We start from the raw sequence: 16,069 nt of genomic DNA, 5'->3' as shown, positions 1-16,069 counted from the left end.
CAATTTTCTGATTGTAAAGGTACAGTAAGATAACATTGAAAAAATTATTAGAACTCTTTTTCAGTGATTTAAATGTTACAGCATATATATGAAAAGGAAAGATTTCTAAGGAAACCAGGCATTGCAGCCTTGCTTTCAAGTGGGATTAAGATTTAGGCCACGCTCACTTAATAGTATATTCTCAGAGGAGCTCATGATGCCAAATATATATAGTAGTTCATCAATGAAATCAAAATTTGTTTCAGTGCTTTTATAAGGGCTATCAGAGTTATGAGAGTACCTGCCTTGTTGGAAGATTAAAGAGTGGAATGTAAAGATCGCATTCATGAGTCTTTAAAAACAAGCCATTAAAAAACTACATAAATTCAAGATAGATTCTGTTGTGTATATTCTTATGAAAAAGAATAACAAATATGAAAAAATTTTTGTCAGGATTACCCATTTTAATGATTTCAGATGATAAAACAAAAGAATGATATTAAGAGAAGATTTTTGTGACTCAAAGGTAAGAGGTTAAGATAATAAAATACATAAAAATACAACTTTTCTTTGAAACCTCAAGGGCTACACTTCGGCACAAACCATTACTGTGTTAAATTACACAATCTGTCATGATGTTACACATGAGTGACTTTAATACATTTTACTATATTGGCCTCCCAAATCTAATTAAGGACCTTATTGCTTGATTTTAAAATGTTATTTTTTATCATACCTTTTATCTGTCTGGTATTCCTGTTTTTTATTAATGTTATATTAATATGTGGAAACAGAATTTATAAAAAACATTAAGTAATCGTACATTATATTAATATATAAAGCTATATTTTACTTAATTTCTTTATAAGATGTAGCTTCATTTATAAACAATTATTTATATAAACTTATTCATAAACATATAGTATAATAGTAAAATTGTAATGAATTTTAAAGATGATATTTGTACCATTACTATGCCTAATCATAATATTGACACAGAAAATATTATTTTATATTATTTTACATCTTTGTTCTTTGTGAATTTTCTAATAAGTGAATTTAGGGCTTAAAATATTTTGGTAAAAGTATGCAAATTATGCAGAGTTAATGTGTGAATATTTGAAATAAGCTGAATACATTTTAAAATTATTAATTGTCAATTTTCTATTTGTAGAATTTTCTAATTAATTGTTAGATTAGGTTGTATCACAGCATTATGTTTGTCACTATCAAGAATTGCATAAGCCTGATCTCTAGCATTTAATCTTGATATTTTTATATATCAAAAACTATTCACAGTGAGTAAAACTTTATGCATACAAAATGTACTGTGTTAAAGTATATTTTATTAGAAAAATAAAAATGGAACACAAGGTATTTTTGTTGTCATTTGTTGCTACCTAAATATAGGTAAAAAAGCAACATGTTTGAATGGACAACCTCACTGTTATTTTAAATTCTACCAGACAAAGTTCAGCTTTTTAATGTGTCAATTAATGATATATGTAGTCTTTCTTTTGTTTCAGTTTAGCATCATTTATTAAGTAATATGCATTGTATACTCTTCTATGACTTTCTATGGTTTAATCACACATTAGTTTTAATATTGCAAGCCCTGTGAGTAGCTGAAAGAAAATAAAAGAAATAACAGTGCTATGTCAAAGATAATGACATAAATGTAAAAGGTAACTATTCCTATTTGATTAGTATGTATTATATGTACATATGCATTGAACTTTTATAAATATGTTTAAAACTTAAATACATTTTCTAAACTTTTATTTTTAAAGAAACAAAAATGTTAGAATCCTTGGCATTTATATAGTTAATAATAAATGAATATAAAATTATTTTAAATTGTATTTTATAGTAGTTTGTCAGGACTGCTACTGAAATAATGGTGGTGACTCTATAATTTAGTAATAGTATATAAAGCTGTTCTTATATACTTGTAAGCTTTTCATTAGCATAACTTTTCAATCACTAGTATAAATGCCAAGCAATGTCATAGCTGAGTTTTATAGAAGTAGGATGTTCTTCTTTTTCAGAAACTATCAAAATATCTTTCAAATTGGCCTTACTATTTTGAATCTCTGCCAGAGATGAACACTAATGCTTTCTATTTTGTATTCTTTGAATAATTTCAAATTATAAGGCTTTAAGGCTTACGGTGCAGGAGAGATGGCTCAGTTGTCTAAAAACCTTCCTGTTTTTTCCAGACAAAAGCTTCTATTTAAGCTACCACATGCGTGCTTACAACCATCTATAACTTCAGTTCCAAGTAATCTAATCTTCTCACCTGGCCTCTGTGAGGAAGGTACACAAGAGGTACACATACACAAACTTTATTAAAAAGCACCTATTCACATTTAATTAATAAATAAATCTTATAAGAGTTCAGCATATAGTGTACACAAATAGTGATATAGTGCTGGTTTAATTGCCAATCTTCTAAACGATATGTGATGTTGAACAGAAATTTTATGATACATTGCCATTAGTATAGTTTCTTTAAGTTTTTGTTTCAAGTGTGATCATTCCCATGAGGCCAGAAGTCAATGTCAGGTGTCATTGTCAAGAACACAATACTCTTCTGTTGAGATAGATGCGATTGCTAGCCTGCAGCTTTCCCTTAGACTAGACTGGCTGGCATTGAGATCCAGTATTTCTTCTATCTCTATCTCATAACTGTGGATATAATTAAGTTGAAGTGCTTAGTTAAGTTCAAAGTCATGTCATCATGCTTACAATTCAAAGATTCTTTTTATTTAAATTGGATTTTTATTTAATTACATTTCAAAGGTTATCCCCTTTGGTTTTGCCTTTGTAAACTAACTTCCTTTCCATGCTTCTATAACACATCTCCCTCCTCATTCATTCCCATCTCACTGACCTAGCATTTTTCTATATTGGGGCATCAAACATTCACAGGATCAAGGGCCTCCACTCCCATTGTTGCCAAATAAGGCCCCTTCAGTTCCATCAGTCCTTCCCCCAACTCCTCCATTGTCGTCCATATGCTTAGTACAATGGTTGCCTATGAGCATCCACATCAGTATTGATCAGGATCTGGCAGAACCTCTCATCAGGCAGCTATATCAGCAAGCACTTCTTGGCATCTGCAATAATGTCAGGGTTTGGTGTCTGTATATGGGATGGATCCCCAGGTAGCCACCATAAATCCTCAGATGCCAGGAAAGCAAGAGGCTCCTAGGACCCAAAGGGGATGAAATTACCTGAAATGCCCAACAAAAGGGAGGGAGAACCTGTAGAGACCATATCCAGAGGTTAGGCAAGTCACCTGGTTGGGATATGAGGCTATCCACTCATCTCCAAATTCTTAACCCAGAATTGCTCCTGACTAAAGGAAATACATGAACAAAGTGTAGAGCAGAGACTGAAGGAAAGGCCATCCAAAGACCTTGAGACTTCTGCAGGAACAATATATTCTCTTAGTATTTGAGTAACTATTCAGCACTGCATTCTTTTAAACAGAATTCTCCTTGAACTTTGAAGGTCACTGATTCAGGCAGCTTCTTATCTTATCTCTACCTTTTCCAGTTACTACCAAGAGTCTTATCATGTGAATTTTTCTATTCTTTCTATATTGATTATGTCAAAATTTTATCATATTAATACACTATTTAAAAGATGATTCTGCCCTTATTTTGAGTTGTTGACCAAATCTTTAATCAACTCTGAAAATGTAATTTGCCATGGCTCTTGATTACAACCCAGAAGTAGAACATAAGTACCTATGTTCTAGGTGAACATGAGATAGAGGGCCTAAAACTGCCAGAGCTATAACTTACTCAAGGTCCCTCCATGAGCATTACTGTTTATGATATAAGAGGGAGCCATGAAATCTTCCAAATAAGAGAGGCAACCAACAGTTGAATGAATTAAACCATTGCTATGATGCCTATGACTCACATCAATGGTGATTGTGTCCCAGTGACTCTACAGATGGAGTACTGGCCCACAGAACAAGACTTACCCAGCAGATGAATCTCGGCCAGTTTGAGGCCAGCCTAGTCCACAAAGTAGGTTTCAGGATGCCCAGGGATTTTCACACAGAGATAGCCTGATTTGAAGAAAAGAATGAGAAGGTGGAAGATGAGGAAGAGGAGGATGAGAATGAAGAAGAACAAGAACAAGAATAAAAGAACAAGAATAACAAGAATAAAGAGAAAGAAAAAGAAAAGTTAATTTTACTTAACAACAGATTGAGACTAGTGCAGGAAATTATAATACACAAAATTTGAAGATTTAGGAGTCTTTTAGAACACATGAATTTATTTTCAAAACATACTGACACCTAAGGTTCAGGGAACATTGTAGAAAAGGACTAAAGGAGCTGAAGGGATTTGCAGCCCCATATGAAAAAAAATATCAACCAACCAGAAAACCCAGAGCTACTGGGAACTAAACCAGCAACAAAAGAATACACATGGAGGGACCCATGGCTCCAGCAGCATACATAGCAGAGCATGACCTTTTTGGGCATCAATGGGAGGAGAGGCCTTTGGTCCTGGGAAGGCTCTATGCCCCAGCATAGGGGAATGTGAGGGCCTGGAGGCAGAAGTGGGTGGATGGGAGTGAAGACTCAGATTAGGCAGAGAGTGGATGTGATGGAGGGTTTGGAGAGGAACTTGGAAAGGGAGCACATAACATTTGAAATATAAATAAAGAAAATATACAATAAAAAAGACAAAATAAATCTCATGTATGGACTTTATCATATGGAAGGAAATTGAAGTCAAATAGGATAATGGCTGGCCCAACAAACTTGGCTTTGTCACAGAACATCTTATTTTTTCCACTTTGAGTGATTTAATGTTTTGTTGGGTATAGTAGTCTCGCCTGGCATCTGTGGTCCCTTAAAGTCTGCAAGACATTTATCCAGGCTTTCTGGATTTAGATCCTCTTTGACAATCTCATTTTATTCTAATAGGTATTCCTTTAATAATACTTGATATCTTCTCCTTTCAGTTTTTAATATTCTTTCTTTTTCTGTATATTTAATGCTTTGACTATGTGGCTTGAGATTTAGGTTTATGATGCAATCTACTTGGGTTTCTATGTTTCATGTAATTTCAAAGAAATCTCCTTCCTTAGATTGTAGACATTTTCTTTTATGATTTTATTGAAATTATTTTCTGGGCCTTTGAGCTGGTATTGCTCACCTTCTTCTATTCCCACTTTTCTTAGATTTGGTATTTTCATAGTGTCCCAGGTTTCTTGTTTTATGTTGGGATTTTTAGATTTAACATTTTCTTGGATTGATATATCCATTTCATTTATTATATCCTTAATATCTGAGAATCTGTTTTCTGTATCTTGTATTCTGTTGGTGAAACTTGCCTCTGCAGTTCCTATCCTAGTTTTCAGTTTCAGTGTTCCCTCAGTTTTCTCTTTTTAATTGTTTTTAGGACTTGAACAGTTTTATTCTTTTCCTTCATCTGTTTGTGTTTATCATGATTGGTGTAAGGCATTTATTTATGTCTTCCAACTCTTTGTTTTCCTGCTTTTCTTTAATGGGGTTCACTCATTTCAATACAAGAACCTCTATCATCTTTATCCAGTCTATTTTAATGTTAGTTTTTTTGTACCTCAGCTCTGTTTGATATTTAAAGTCTACTGTGGTACAGTTGTTGGTATTAGAAACATATTTCCTTGATTATTATTTGTGTTTTTATGCAGGCATCTAGGTATTGGGGATTGTGGTGTATATAGGTCTAAGATCTAATTTCCAAGTTAGTCTTTGTGATTAGTTAAATTTTCTCTGGTTTTAGTTTCCTTTCTGGATTTTTAGAGAGTGTTAAGGCTATTTGTTGCCTGCTAGTAAACTTTCTGTGGACTTGATAGGTGTAACCACAGGTTTCCAGAAAAATGTGGTTCTAGGTAAAAGGACATCATATCCTCTTAGGAAAAGATAGGTTAGGGGAATGAATGGTTTCACAGGCGATGGGGAGAGCAGACTATTCAACCAGTATCATCTTATTTAGTTGGTTGAAATAAGAATAGTCAGTGAAAAGTATTCACTGCTATATTTCTATGACAAGATTGGGCCACTGAATCTTCAGAAACAGCAGGAAAGAAGAAAATATGCAGGCAGCCTATCTACTTCCCTGGAAGGAGTGGCCATTTGCTAGTAGGCTCTGCCTGCTAGAGGGCCAGACTGAGCTAAATCAATGACAGCTACAGAAGATCTGTAGTATCCATAATACAAAGAGGAAGGGCTAGGTAGTCTACAATAGCTGTTCTGTTGAAGAGCTGGGATGTGAGACAGAACATTTGAGTCTGGAATGGGTAAAGAGAGAATAAGGATACCACAGCAAGTGCTGTGCTACAGAGTTGAGGGATGAGATGTTGGGGGTTGGGACTGGAGGAGACACAGGAGAGGTGAAGATTTTCAAAAAGCCTACCTCTTTCTCTGACAGCCATACTACATTGTTAAGGGTACTATGGAGAGAGTTACATGAACCTGGATACCCTTGGAAGGTCATATGTAGATCAGGCAACCCCAGAATTACCAGTCACATTCCTCAGCCTCCAGAGTTGTAGTGATAAAGATAACCTTCACCATATGTAGAGATTTTTGTCAGATTCCAAAGAAACATGTGACAAGATTCAATATCTGTGTCTCTTCTAGGAACTTGTCATTCTGCCCTCTACATTAAACCTTTCCCCATTCCAGGGACTGGAATTTAGTTACTTCCCCAAGCTTATCTTTTTTTTTTTTTTTTTTTTTTTAACAAACCAGTCATTTTGACTACATGCTTTTTTTTTGGATCTTGGTCTACTTGCCCTCTCTTTTCTCTCTTCATTCTCTTTTATTGCTCTCCTCCTGCACTCCATCCATGATTCAGTTCAGTCTGGCCCCTTATAGATGTTTCTATCTCTATTCTCCCTCACATATACAATGAAGTCCTTCTCTTCAGCCTTACTATGTGATCATATTTTCATTTTCATTTGACGCCACTTGGTGTACTAAAAAGATGATAAATAAGTTTCTATAGATTTACTGAACATGGAAAATGCAAGTGACTTTTACTATCTGAATTAGTGGACTTATCCTCAAGATAATAAGTCACACTTGATATTCTAAGCAGCTCTATCTATCTATCTATCTATCTATCTATCTATCTATCTATCTATCTATTTGTATTCCATAGGTGAGACTTAGTAGGTATGTTGGTTTGAATGAGAATGCTCCACCTAGGTTCATTTACCGGAATGCTTACTCTTCAGGGATTCAAATTATTTAGGAAAACTTTGGAGGTTTGGCTTTCTTGGAGGTGATATTTGATTGTATATAGGCTTTGCAGTTTCAGCAGCCAGAGCTACCTTCAGTTTCTCTCTCTTCTTGCTGTCTATAGGTCAGGATGTGAGCTCTTGGGTGCATGTTTGTTTGCCAACTGTCATGTCTAATTAATTAAATTAGTACTAACTATAAAATTAAGTAATCCTCAATTAAATGCTTTTTCTTTCTTTTTTAAAAAAAATAAGATATAGACTGGTCATGTTGCCTGTTCATAACAGTAAAATAGCAAATAAGGCAGAAGATTTTTTAACAGGAGTGGGACATTGCTGAGGCAGGCATAACCATGCACTTTGATGGAGAAATATGGAAGACATTGGGACTTTGGATTTGACAAATGGCTAATACTTTAAGCAGGACTTAATGAACCATGGAGGGACCTACCTGACTCTACTGTAAAGGTAGGAGCTATTTTGCTATATAGTTAAAAATAAGTTTCCATTTACTTTAAGAGCCGAGTCGCTGCTGATTTTAAATCTGTTTACTAGAGCATTGCTTGCTCCACTAGTATGCGGTCCCCCAAAGGCAAAATAGACTTTGTTAATGATTTTACTTATATTTGTGCATGCAGAATCTGCAGCATTTTGTAAGTTCAGATTAATGTGCTCTGTTATTAATGTATTTATGGGAAGATTTCTGTCAGTGAGTTTTTGTTGAGATAAATTGTGATTACCTATGTCCCTCTCTCTCTCACTCATTTGGAAAATTTTTTACCTTCACAAAAGTTTTGAAGATGAACTAAGACAAGTTGTCAAGTTTTTATATTTTCATCTCAGTATTCTGTCAAATTCTGAGGCACTTTCAGTTCTGAATAAATAAACCTAGTCGTAATAAAATCTCCCTATAAGTGCTTAATTAGTCACAGATGTATAACAAGCGGCCCTTTAAAAATGAGCATACATAGTTACATTTGTTTGTCTTTTGTTTCGTTTTTAGTCAACCTCTTTGCTCCTGTGCTCTTACTTCCTGTCACAGGCATGGCAGGCAGGAAGTGATTCAGCCACCTGTTTCCAAGCAGTGGTGGAAAATTTCATTCAAATGCATGTGCATGTTCCTTTCAGATGAAGATTTCTGTCAGAATTTGCTTGCCCAATGAACATAAACCGTGTAAAGAGAAAGCAAATTTCTTAGTATTTTTATGTGTATAAAATTATGTCTTTACATTTCTGTGAAAGACACTTATTTACTTTTTGTGCTGCACAACATGCATGCAAACAATATTTTCCTGGAGGTAGTCTTAGTTTTTCTTTAGATAATTGACATACTTAACATATATTGTTAAAATGGGGAAGGGGGAGGAAAGGTTATTTGACAAGGTTTATTTTGTTAGAAAACACATATGACTAGGAATGTCAGTATTTGAAAGATTTAAAATCCTTATTTAAAATATAATATTTGAAAGTTTTTTCATAAGTCAGAAACTTCAACATTTCATTTTTATAATATCACTTGGTTTCAAAGTAGCAAACAGATATGACCAATATAAGAACAAGACAGTGTAAGAGATTAGGATGCTGATAATGAAGATAGAGGGAGAAATATGGACACAGCAGATGTGGCACAATGACAAATTACACTAAATTATCTACAATGATTAAAAGGGAATAGAACATTCACCAATGTTCAGGCACTGTGCTAACCCCACTTACTATGGATGAAGGAAAATGGTGGTTATTTATTCTCAAGAATGGCAAAGAGGAATGAGGATGCCCAAGGAAGTGCATTCATAAAAATTGAATCAGAAATCCAAATATAGCTCTACAGCTAAAAATATGGGTTAGATCTCAGGAGAAGAGATGAACAGGACAAATAAGATCTGCATCTATGACAACCATTGAGTTTATGGGACTATTGGAGGTCCCCAAATGCACAGAGTAAGACGTAAACTAGTTCATGAACAGAGACTCACTTACATCATATGAGCATACACCACTGTGTGGGTGCTGGAAACTAAATCTCAGGTACTTTGCAGGAGCAGCAAAGTGCTCCTTTTTAAAACTCTGGTTAAATGCTGAACTACTTCCCCAGGTAGCTGCAGCAGCTGTCTGTACAGGGAAATCCAGTTTATAAAAATTAGCTGTCATAACCATGTTAACAAAGATATAGAGTATCTTCATATTGTCGAGAAGTCTCTGGGAACCAGGAAGGTGACTCATCATATAGAGACACAAGCCTGAAAACATGAGTTTAATCAACTGGATCCATGTGGCAGAAGAATAGAAGAATAAACTCCTTCTAGTTATTGTCTAAAATATGTGTATATGTACCCTCCACAACCCAGGACCAAACACAAATGGCCACAAAAATTAAGGATTTTCTTTTCTATTTTCCAATCTCATCATTTGATTGTTTGGTTGTTTGGTTGTTGGCTGAATCTTGATCCCTTAAATACTCTGTTCTCATGTTCTTCGATTCAACTGATTCACCTGATTTTATCTCCTGGGTACTTTGAACTACATGTACATCCTATTATACTCAACTCTGATTGTGTTATGTAAGGAATGCTACTCAAAATATTGTATATTTATTTTCTTTAAAATTTCTTAGAAACAGATTATTGAATGTTGTATGGGACCTTTGTCTCTTCTCTCTCTCAAATTTATAAATTATGAAGTCTCCCCTAATGTTCTAGTGTTTTGCTTAAATGGTAGTCAAATTTTCTGAAAAAAAAATTGGAGTTAATTTAAATCTGTGGTACATACTGTGTTAAGACTGCCATAAAGTCAGAGACAACTGACCAATAAATCGCTCCAAGTCCCTACCAACATCGAGATACACTATTTGCTTACAGAAACTATTTTAAACTCACATACTGGTTGTATCAACCTTGTGTTTTTCTTGAGTTATTACAGGAGGTACTGTGAGCCTTCTTACCTGGAAACAGTGTAATTTTATAGAACCTTCAAATTCTGAAATTAATGAGTACAATTTAGATGTGATAGGAAGTTCTATATGGGAGAATTTATCCCCATTGTTAGACTTTATTGTTAGACTGTACATGTTTCCTTTGTGTTTTACCTTTAATTTTTATGTTAATGATAATATATTTATATGATAATTATAATGTTAAATGTTAATGTGTAAATGACAATAGGTAGTCTTTTAAAAAATTCAATGGTCATACCATTTCAATTCTCATAATCCTTCAATCTTCTGCTGTAGACACTGAGTGAAATATAAATTATAATTTATCATTTACTAATAATGCCAGTATTTATCTATAGTCCTCAAATATAATTAATATATATATGTGTGAAAATACATGTTTTCAATTATAAATTATATGCAAATATACATACACTTTCACAGTATATTTTTAGTAAGTCATATTGCAAAGATGTGTGATTATTACTTTAAATTGTAATTTTTTTTGGAGACAGGGTTCTCTGTATAGCCTTGGCTGTCCTGGAACTCATTCTTTAGACCATGCTGGCATTGAACTCAGAAATCTGCCTGCCTATCCCTCACTTGTGCTGGGATTAAAGAAGTGAACCACCACTGCCAGGCTTTAAATTATAATTTAAAACTGTATAAAATAAGTGCTTAGTAATATGAATGGTGAATAATTGATCACAATAACTTTTTTAGTTTTTCAAAAACATAACTTATAAAATCCATAAAATAAAAATAGCTTTGTGCTATAATGAATATTTGTTATCTTTTCAACCAAATAATATTCACCTTGTGTGTTTCTGAAGTGAACCTTGATATGATTTTCTGTAGATGCTAATACTCAGTAGAGTTACACTGGGAACATTTTTATCATTAGTATGATGACACAAGAACAGAAATTAGACGTAAGAGAAAGCACATGAGGACGTGATTATTCCCATAAAAGTGTATATACCTGGGAAAGGATGAGAAATTTAGACCAATAACCATAGACACTGTTCATGCCATTATGCAAATGCTAAATGAGAACAGCTGGGAGAGTGAAAACATTACCATTCCTAGTATTTAATAGTCAGGATGTTATGTAAACACCTTTCTAAATGTGAGTAAGTAATTTCCTTAAATCAAATGCTTCAATCAACCTTCATAAACAAGGAACTAATTGTTTGCTTTAGATTCTGTTTAGGCCAGAAGGTAAACTCACTTGAATAATTCTTTAGAAAAAGTTCTATAGTCACTCCAAATATCAAAGTACTATAGAGTTAGTTAGAAAAACACAATATTGCAACATAAGTTTATAAGAAAATACTATACTGAAACTTTAAACTCACAAAATTAATATAATTAAAATATGACATGTACTGGAGAAGCTTGTAAACCAAATGATGGAGAATTTTTATTTATTTATTGACTATGAACTGAGAGAATCTGTGTTATAGATTTGTAATATTATGTACTAGAATTCACTCAGTACTGTGTTGTAAGTGAATATTATTATTAATCTGATCATGTCAAAAGCTAGATGAAATATTTAAACACCCTATGTAAAATCATGCAAATATAAAAAGCCATGCACAATTTCCAACTCTAATTGAACAATAAATGTTTTGATTAGGGTCATTAATAAGATGAATCGTATACTGATTTTGAAACAGAATAAAAATACCAAATGTTCAGAGTGTATATTTAATAGATTTATATACTCTGAGTATAAAATCAAATAAATAAGTATTGTTTTTAAATAAAATAAAAGCATTGTCTAATGTTCAGAAAGTTGAAGATAATTTCTCTCTCTCTCTCTATCTCTCTCTCTCTCTCTCTCATAATTTTTCCTCTTTCTCTTATGTTTTACCTCTCCAACGAAACCCTCTCTTTTTCTGCTCCTTGACGGATGCAATTTGACAAATTAAATGATATGAAAGACAGTTTGGTCTAAATATGACTTACTTGTCCATTCCCCAAAACGTCACTTGTCAAAACTCAAATATTGGAATGTTTGAAATATTATTATGTGAACAAGTTCATATTGCTTTTTTGACATTAGTTATAGGTCATAAATACAAGATAATATTTTTATGTTCCTATTAATTAATATATTGATATGGCTTATTATTCCTAAAATCTAGATGCTTATCATTACTTATCAATTGATATAACTTAGCTCACAGAGCATTTATTAATACCAAAGATTACAAACTATAGATAAAAAATTGCCACAATTATAAAAGTCACATTGAGCACTCTGAACAGAAAAAAAATAAGAAGAGAGCTTTAAAAATCTCAACACAAAGAATAGAAGCAGGAAACCTAGGGGTACAGAAGTGGGGAGACCCTCAAGAATGGACCAGAGACCTGGGAGGTGAGAGACTCTCAGGACTCAAAAAGAGTGACTTTAGATGAAATGCCCTACAGTGCTGGAAGGGAAATTGTAGAGTCACCTCCAGTAGAATGACAAGGCAGTTACCAAACCCTGACACTATTATGGATGAGAAGAAGTGCATACCAAAAGGAGCATGCCATGGTTGTCTCCGGAGGGGTCCTGCTAGAGCCTTACACATACAGAGGCAGATGCTAGCAGCCACCCATTGGCCCCTAATGGTGGAGTTGGAGGGTGGCCCCGAGGAGCTGAAGGGGTTTACAGCCCTATGGGAAGAACAATGATGTAGGCCACTCAGATGACCCAGGACTCCCAGGGACTAAACCATCAACAAAGGGTACACATGGTTCCAGACAAAAATGTGGCAGAGGAATGCCTTGTCAGGCATCCATGGGAGGAGTGGTCCTTGGTCAGGTGAAGGCTCAATAGATGCCTCAAGAAAGGGAAACGTGGTGGGGGGAGGTGGAGTGGGTCCTCTGGAGGGGCATATACTTCGAGGCAAGAGGTGGGAGGAGGGGGTTTTGGGGGAGGGGGAAACCAGGAAAGGTTTTACCATTTGAAATGTAAATGAAGGTTATTTTCAATTAAAAAAAAGTCCTCATGATTCACTTTCCTCAAAATTATTGGTTCCAATAACAAGACATGCATGGTTTTGTGATTTTTTTAAAAAAAAAAAGCAAGAAAGAATGGTTGACATCCCATAGTCAAAATTGTCTCTGACCCATAATTATTCCTGTCTGAAAGAACTGCAGGGTAAAAAAGGAAGAAGATCCTAAGGAAAAGGAGGTCTAGTGACAGGCCCAAAGTGGGATCCCTCATGGGTTGGCCCCAAGGCCTGAAACTATTATTGTTGCTATGGTATACTTACAAACAGGGACCTATCATGACTGCCCTCTGAAAGGCCCAACAAGCAGCTGAAAGAGTCAGATGAAGATATTTATACCCAACCAATGGACAGAAGCTGGAGACCTCTGTGGTCAAATTAGACAAAAGCTGGAAGAAGCTGAGGTGCAGGGTGAGCATGTAGGAGGACTAGCCATCTCAATCAACCTGAACCACCAAGATCTCTCAGACACTTGGTCACCAACCAGGCAATATATACCAACTGAAATGAGGCCCCTAATATGTATACAGCATAGGACTGAAGTGTCTGGACTCAGAGTAGATTCACCTAAACCTTGAGAGAAGTGTTTCCCAAGAAAGTGAGGAGGTCTGGTGGGGTGAGTAGGGTAGGGGCATCCTCTTAGAGATGGGGGCAGTAATTATGGGATGTGGAACAATTAGAAAGTAGACCAGCAGGGGTATAAAGTCTGGACTATAGTAAAAGATTAAAGAATAATGTATGTATCTCCCAACTGAATTGCTCTGAAGGCACCTGTGGAGATGGAGCCTAAATATTTGCATTTTACCTTTCCATCTTTAGGAGCATACTGAAACACCAAATATTATTTAGAGTTAGATATTTTATTCTGAATATTTGTATCATTTAACCAGTCAACTTAATTACTGAAGAAATACCTATTACTATAAAAGAGAGAAATATCTTGGCATATACATATTTTAAAGTGATGACGCTAACTTTCCTGTTTAAAACAGAGCACAATATGATGTATAGATCAGTGTAGTAATAATGCTTACCTATAATACAAGAGGACCCCACCAGTCCTATATATTTCAATCAAATATACTTATCATTCAAATTTTCATGTACACAAATAACTGATACTCTCGATAAGCAAGTGGACTATTTCTGCCTTTTTGGAAAAATGAGGTTAAAATGACATTTCTCTTTCTTTTTATTTTTATTTATGTGTTTGTTTGTTGAAAATAGATTCCTTTTCATATAATACATCTCAATAACAGTTTCACCTCCCTCACTCATTCTATTCCTCTACCCCCACCTTCTTTCTCCTGAAGTTTCACTCCTTTGTTTCCTCTTCAGAAAAGAACAGGTCTCCAAGAGATGGCATCACCACAGGACAAAGCAAGGTACAATAAGACAAGGTGAAACACCCTACATAAAGGCTGGAAAAAGACAACCTAGTAAGTGGAATAGTCTCAAGTCCAGGGAATACAGTCAGAAACCCACCTGTTGTCTCTGTTAGGAGTCTCACAAGAATTCAAAAAGAACAGACATAACACATATAGAGAAGATCTTGTACTCACACACAAAGGGTCCATACTTGCTCTTCCAGTCTCTGTGAGTCAATGTGAGCCCTGCTTAATTGATTCAGTGGGCCATATTCTCCTGATATTCTTTATTCCTTCTGACTACAACAGTCTTTTCTCCCTTCTTCTTAGGATGGAAGCAGTTGAGACCTCCCATTTAGATTCTCTCTCTGCATGTCTGCCTCTGCGTCTCTCCATGTACTTCCATCTGCTGCCAGAGGAAGCCTCTCTGATGACTACTGGAAAAGGCACTGATATATGAGTACAGGAAAAAAGTCATTAGGAACCATTTCATAGGTCTTAAGTTGATGTCATTTCTACATAGGTCTCTGAGCTATTCAGGACTGGAGTTAAACCATTGTTTGGTCACTCCCATTTATTCTGTGTTAGCATTGCTGCAGTACATCTTGAAGGCACATATTGTAGGTGGAGGGTTTAGGGCTAAGTTGGTGTCCAGGTTTTTCTTTTCATACCATGCAGAGTACCTTTTCACATCAAAGAGACTGAAATGGAGGTGTGAAGGCTCCAAGCCCACACAAGCTCAATCTAAGTTCAATGAACTGAGTAGAATTTGTTCTTGAAATGGGCCACTACTGTAAGTTTTCAGAGGGCTACCTTCTGTCTTAACATCAGTCTGGATTATTTAGACATGTCTAAAGTTCCTCCCTGTCCCAAAACCCAACTGAATGTAACCCATTTCCACCACTGAAACCCTTGCCTGGCTACAGAAAATGGCCAATACAGATTCCATATCCTCCATTACAAGGTGTCCTCATTAGGGTCATTGTCACAGATTCCAGAACGTTTCCACTGTATTTGGTTTCCACATCGCTCCCTAAATGCCTCCTAATCCAACTTGTGTCTCCTTGTACTCTCTCCCTCTACTAACACCCCCAACTATGACCTGTCTTACTTTTCTTTCAAGTTTTGAGTCACTTTTTACTTTGTCCATTGGATTTTTTTCAGTTCTCATACCCTGCCTAAAATGCATAAAGACATTCAAGACAAAATGAAAATTGTTGAATTTTATATATATGTATACACACACACACACACACACACACATACACACACACACAAACACCCACACCACTGATTTAATACAGAGAAAACATAGCAATAAGTGTATAAGTTTGGCATCACAAAACATGAAGGAACACATGGATGAGAAGTTACGATTAAATCAATTAACACCATGAATAACCTGGAGGCAAGCTTCCATTTTTAATCTATCTGATTTTATATTTTTGACCTTAGTATTATATACATACTAAATTTTGTGTGACCTAACATGTTCCTTCTCTACAGTATTTTAAAAAAGGATGTGT

Source organism: Apodemus sylvaticus, chromosome 4 (assembly GCF_947179515.1).
Source record: "Apodemus sylvaticus chromosome 4, mApoSyl1.1, whole genome shotgun sequence".
Lineage (NCBI taxonomy): Eukaryota > Metazoa > Chordata > Mammalia > Rodentia > Muridae > Apodemus > Apodemus sylvaticus.
The sequence above is the reverse complement of the archived record's forward strand: the minus strand, read 5'-3'. Positions refer to the sequence as shown.